Source organism: Podarcis raffonei, chromosome 12, assembly GCF_027172205.1.
Source record: "Podarcis raffonei isolate rPodRaf1 chromosome 12, rPodRaf1.pri, whole genome shotgun sequence".
Lineage (NCBI taxonomy): Eukaryota > Metazoa > Chordata > Lepidosauria > Squamata > Lacertidae > Podarcis > Podarcis raffonei.
Window position 1 is genome coordinate 8,437,428 of NC_070613.1, and position 6,000 is coordinate 8,443,427.

Consider the following 6,000-nt stretch of genomic DNA (forward strand, 5'->3'; position numbering starts at 1 on the left):
CCGGCTAGTTTTTATCAGCCAAGAGGAGCAAGGGTCCATAGAGCAAGTACGGTAGTTGCCCTGGCTCACCCAAGTACCTTGCCCACAACTTTGATCCTTACCAACTGAATACCAGCCTCTGGTATTGCAGAATTTGGGTCAGGGAGGGGTTGAGACCCTGGCTCAGCCCCCTTGAGAAATGACAGTGTCACACAACTCCAAACCATTCCCTCTGCCTCTCTCCATCCATCCAAATGTTCGATTTTCTGTCCGCTTCCCAAATCGTCCCCATATGTCAGCTGGCACTAGCTTGTCATCGGGCTGACATCTAAGGGCAAACATATGAGGGCTTTCTCCATTCTTGGAAAAGGCTGTTGGTTTTTTTGGGTTCTTGGAAATGAAGATGTTTTAAAGAGAAGAAGTCGTTTGCAACAGATGTCCTGCGTAAATGTGGGAATCGGGGGGTATTCGTATCGACGCTTGCCATCTCCCTAAATGAATCACCACCCTGTGATCCTCGGATGAAGGCCGGAATAGGGATTTAATAAATGACAGTAAAAGCAATGCTTAGAAAAGCAAAAAAGAGAGATGTAGCTGTCTTGAAACCCAAATGGCGTCTCTTGGTGCTCAAAAGTAAGGAGTAAAAAAAACCCAAAAAAACATCAGCATTTATCATAGAATCATAGAATCATAGAGTTGGAAGAGACCACAAGGGCCATCGAGTCCAACCCCCTGCCAAGCAGGAAACACCATCAGAGCACTCCTGACATATGGTTGTCAAGCCTCTGCTTAAAGACCTCCAAAGAAGGAGACTCCACCACACTCCTTGGCAGCAAATTCCACTGTCGAACAGCTCTTACTGTCAGGAAGTTCTTCCTAATGTTTAGGTGGAATCTTCTTTCCTGCAGTTTGGATCCATTGCTCCGTGTCCGCTTCTCTGGAGCAGCAGAAAACAACCTTTCTCCCTCCTCTATGTGACATCCTTTTATATATTTGAACATGGCTATCATATCACCCCTTAACCTCCTTTTCTCCAGGCTAAACATGCCCAGCTCCTTTAGCCGTTCCTCATAAGGCATCGTTTCCAGGCCTTTGACCATTTTGGTTGCCCTCCTCTGGACACGTTCCAGTTTGTCAGTGTTCTTCTTGAACTGTGGTGCCCAGAACTGGACACAGTACTCCAGGTGAGGTCTGACCAGAGCAGAATACAGTGGCACTATTACTTCCCTTGATCTAGATGCTATACTCCTATTGATGCAGCCCAGAATTGCATTGGCTTTTTTAGCCAATTTATGTTTGTCTCTTTTGTGGAGATGGGAAGAACTTCCAAGAAATTCCATGGTCTCATGGTCAGGAAATAAGCACCACTGCAAGGATGAACAGGACTTTTCTAAACGCTTAGGAGTTTGTAGCTCTTAGCAATAAGTCTCTGAGATACGTCACATGGTCACTTGGTCCTCCCAAGCCAAAATGTCCCTCCAGAACAGCTGGATCATCCCATATATAATTGGAACCAGGATTGGCAGAAACATACAAATTGGTAATTGGGTGTCTCTGAGCATGTACAGAGCGCTCCCTCCATATCACTGTGGAACAGAGGCCAGTCACCACATTCAGGATTATGGGGAATCATGCCAGATTCTGGGCAAGCTTGACTTCTGGCCTCCCAATTTACAGAAAGTGAGTCCTTTTGCCATTTACAGGATTTCACAATTTCATCTTACAGGAATATGGAACATTCAAACCTAAGATTATCTAATAGCCAATTTGGGGACTGAATTCCAGTGGCTACGTAGCCAAATCAGGGTCACTGAGGAACTAGAGAGATATCAGCAGGCTGAGAGGAACTCTGAGGTTTGCAAATATAGATATAGATATGGAAAATCTAAGATGCTCAACAGGAATAAAACAGCCATTAAGGTCTGAGCATGTTAAGTGGCAATGGAGAGAGAGTGAAAGGAAAAGTAGAGCGGGCAGCGGGGGAGATGGAATGGAGTATCATGAAAAAGGGCATGCCTGCAAGGCTGGAACCCTGAACAGGAACATTTTACACTACAACATTTTGTTGCATCCTCCGCTCATGTAGCTATTTTTCCAGACTCAGACAGGACTCCCATAAGCTTCCCAGCATGAGGGAGCAGATCTGTTCATCTTTTGCCAAGGGCACAGGAGAGGTTCTCCTGAGGTTTTCTGCGCTTCCTTCTGGAATGTTCTTTCGGGAGTTACTTTTAGCTCTTCTCCTGAGATGGGGCCCAGCTAGTCTGTCTCCTCTTCCATCCTTCTTGCTGGGAAATGAGGGGGAAGTTCATATTAACACTTGGTTAAGAAATACAAATTTTGCCCATTCAGTGCCAGGGATCCATTTACAGCCACCTCCAGCTCCTGATCTATTGCTTGGGAGCCGGACGGGCAAAATATTGCCAAAATGCCATAATTAGTGACCACGCCAACGGGCACACTGGCAACCTTTCCCTCAGTCCCTTATGAGTCACAGTCCCTTCCTTTTCTCAGACGAACATGCCAAAACTTTGGCGCTGTGGGCAGCAGTGGCGACAGCAGCGCTGTGAGGCACCTAAATAGCTCCTTTTTCGTACGAACAGCAGGTGATGGGATTTTGTTTTCCCTCAGTTACTCATTTGCTGTATCCCCCGCCTTCCTTTCGCCCCAGCACCGATCCTGCCTTTTTAAAAAAACAAAACAAAACAGCACTTTATACTTGAGGCGACGTAGTGGAGCCTTCAAACAGAAGCCTTATTATTTTGAGAGAGAGAGAGAGAGAGAGAGAGAGAGAGAGAGAGAGAGAGAGAGAGAGAGAGAGACTCACTACCTTCCCAAATCCTAGGCATAGGGCAACATCCATTTCCAAGTCTCTTGAGAGCTTTCAAAAATGTGAATTCTGTGGGATTAAAATGAAAAGGTTGGGAATCAAAGACCCGCAACACTGTGCCCATGGGCCCAAAATTGCTTTATAGGGTTTGCTTTCTTAAAAAAAAGAAAAAAAGACTCCTCCTCACACCTCACTGCCAGGCAAAATACTTACGAATCCAATGGGAGTCTCAAATGGAGCTTGTGGCTCTCAGTACGTTTCCGAGCACAATTCAAAGTGTTGGTGCTGACCTTTAAAGCCTTAAGCCATGGGTAGGCAAACTAAGGCCCATTACTTACACCATAGGAGCCTAAAAGGTAAAGGTAAAGGTACCCCTGCCCGTACGGGCCAGTCTTGACAGACTCTAGGGTTGTGCGCTCATCTCACTCTAGAGGCCGGGAGCCAGCGCTGTCCGCAGACACTTCCGGGTCACGTGGCCAGCGTGACTAAGCTGCATCTGGCAAGCCAGCGCAGCACACGGAACGCCATTTACCTTCCCGCTAGTAAGCGGTCCCTATTTATCTACTTGCACCCGGAGGTGCTTTCGAACTGCTAGGTTGGCAGGCCTACACAACACAAAACACAGTTGCTGTACAGTGGTTCCTCGGGTTAAGTACTTAATTCGTTCCAGAGGTCCGTACTTAACCTGAAACTGTTCTTAACCTGAAGCACCACTTTAGCTAATGGGGCCTCCTGCTGCTGCCGCCGCACCACCGGAGCACGATTTCTGTTCTCATCCTGAAGCAAAGTTCGTAACCCGAGGTACTATTTCTGGGTTAACGGAGTCTGTAACCTGAAGCGTATGTAACCTGAAGCATATGTAACCCGAGGTACCACTGTATGTAGGTTTTAGCTTATTTGTTTTTTATCTTATATTTTGGAAATGTACATCCAGGTTTTTCCCCCTTTATATATTTTGGGGGCCCCAGGAGAGTGAGGCCCAAAGCTATAGCTTGTTTAGCTTATACGTAAATCTGGCACTGGGTCCACGGCTGTTTCCTTGGCTGCTCCTGATGAGGATGATGAAAATCTAGTGTCATTCCCCCTGCCCAATCACGGTTTCTCCCTCCTTCCTTTCTGGATTAGACCCAGAGCTGACCACAGCCACTCAGGGATGCTTTTGTGGGGTATGTGGTATTAATCTCTGCAAGCACCCTGGAGCCCGTGTGCGAAATCCTATCAGTGGGCAATGCTTATAAACTCTGCAAACTTGCTTTTTGCAGATTTCAATGAGTTGGCATTTGTCTTTTGTATTAAAGACAGCAACCCAGCTGCCTGCGTTTGTGGACTCTTCGTGGGGGATGGCTAAGGGCTCTCCTTCAAGGCTCTGTCGCCTGCCCTGATTTGCTCTGCAATTCAGAATTTACCCCGACGCTGGCAGCAAGGCCTCATTCATGCCTGCAAGCGTGAATTGGCCCTGCACTTCCACTGATACGCTCCCCGCCAAATGAAAATCTTTTCTGCGGAGAGAGAGAGGCAAAAGCTCACCTCCTTTCCACATTCGCTTTTGGCTGCATGCTGTATGATATAGGTTGTGTACCACACAATCCTTAAGACCCACCCACTCATAGATGTATGGGAACTGTAGTTTGGGAAGGGTAATAATAATAATAATAATAATAATAATAATAATAATAATAATAATAATTTATTATTTATACCCCACCCATCTGGCTGGGTTTTCCCAGCAAAATATTAAAATACAATAATTCATCAAATATTAAAAGCTTCCCTAAACAGGGCTGCCTTCAGATGTTGTATAAAAGTCAGATACAGTAGTACCTCAGGTTAAGCACTTAATTCGTTCCAGAGGTCCGTTCTTAACCTGAAACTGTTCTTAACCTGAAGCACCACTTTAGCTAATGGGGTCTCCTGCTACTGCCGCACTGCCGGAGCACGATTTCTGTTCTCATCCTGAAGCAAAGTTCTTAACCCAAGGTAATATTTCTGGGTTAGCGGAGTCTGTAACCTGAAGCGTATGTAACCCGAGGTACCACTGTAGCTGTTTATTTTCTTGACATATGATGGGAGGGTGTTCCACAGGGCAGGCGCCACAACCGAGAAGGCCTACAACCTAGTTCCCTGTAGCTTCACTTCTTGTAGTGAGGGAACCACTAGAAGGCCCTCAGCGCTGGACCTCAGTGTCCAGGCTCAGCGATGGGGGTGGACACGCTCCTTCAGGTATACTGGACCGAAGCCATTTAGGGCTTTAAAGATCAGCACCAACACTTTGAATTGTGCTTGGAAACGTACTGGGAGCCAATGTAGGTCTTTCAGGACCGGTGTTATGTGGTCTCGGCAGCCACACCCAGTCACCAGTCTATCTGCCGCATTCTGGATTAGTTGTAGTTTCCGGGTCACCTTCAAAGGTAGCCCCACATAGAGCGCATTGCAGTAGTCCAAGCAGGAGATAACTAGAGCATGCACCACTCTGGCAAGACTGACAGTGTGCAGGCAGGTAGGGTCTCAGCCTGCTTACCAGATGGAGCTGGTAGACATAAATACCTGGTTTGCCCCCAACCTCAGATCCTGACCCCTTTCAACACCCCAAAGATTGCTCCCCTCCCTGACGAAGCCAATGGGGAGACACAGTGTGGGGGATTAGTAGTTTATTTTATTTTTTGACACGTGGCTTAGAGTGCCTTTGCGGCAGTCCCCTCTTGGCCTTTTGAACCTCGGATGCTATTTCCGGGCAGGCAGCCTGTCTCCCTAGCAGATGGCGATGATGGTTGAAGAGCCAGAGGAGGAGAGCAGCCCTTGCATTGGACTGCCGGAGCATGGAGGGAGGTCTCAGATGGCCCTCCAAGAATGTCTAAGTGGCACATGATGCCGAAAGGGTTATGTCAGCTCTGGCGGGGATGACTGAGATGCTAAGAATAGCCCGTGCCCAGTTTAGAAAGGTGTGGGACTTAGGGAACAAAGCTTAATGGTTTGAATCAGGGGGCAGAAGACCTGCTGGATGGTTGTAGAGACTCAGTGTTGGAAGCTGCACGTGGCTTAGGCTTATTAAGCTGCTTATTTAATCTGTTGCCTTCATGTCCCATCTTTCATCCAAGAGCTCAAGGTGGCCTACGTAGTTCTCTCCTGTAGGTTTGCATTTCTTAGCGCAGAAAGTATTGATCTGATGTGTTCCATCTTTCCTATTCCAATTCATT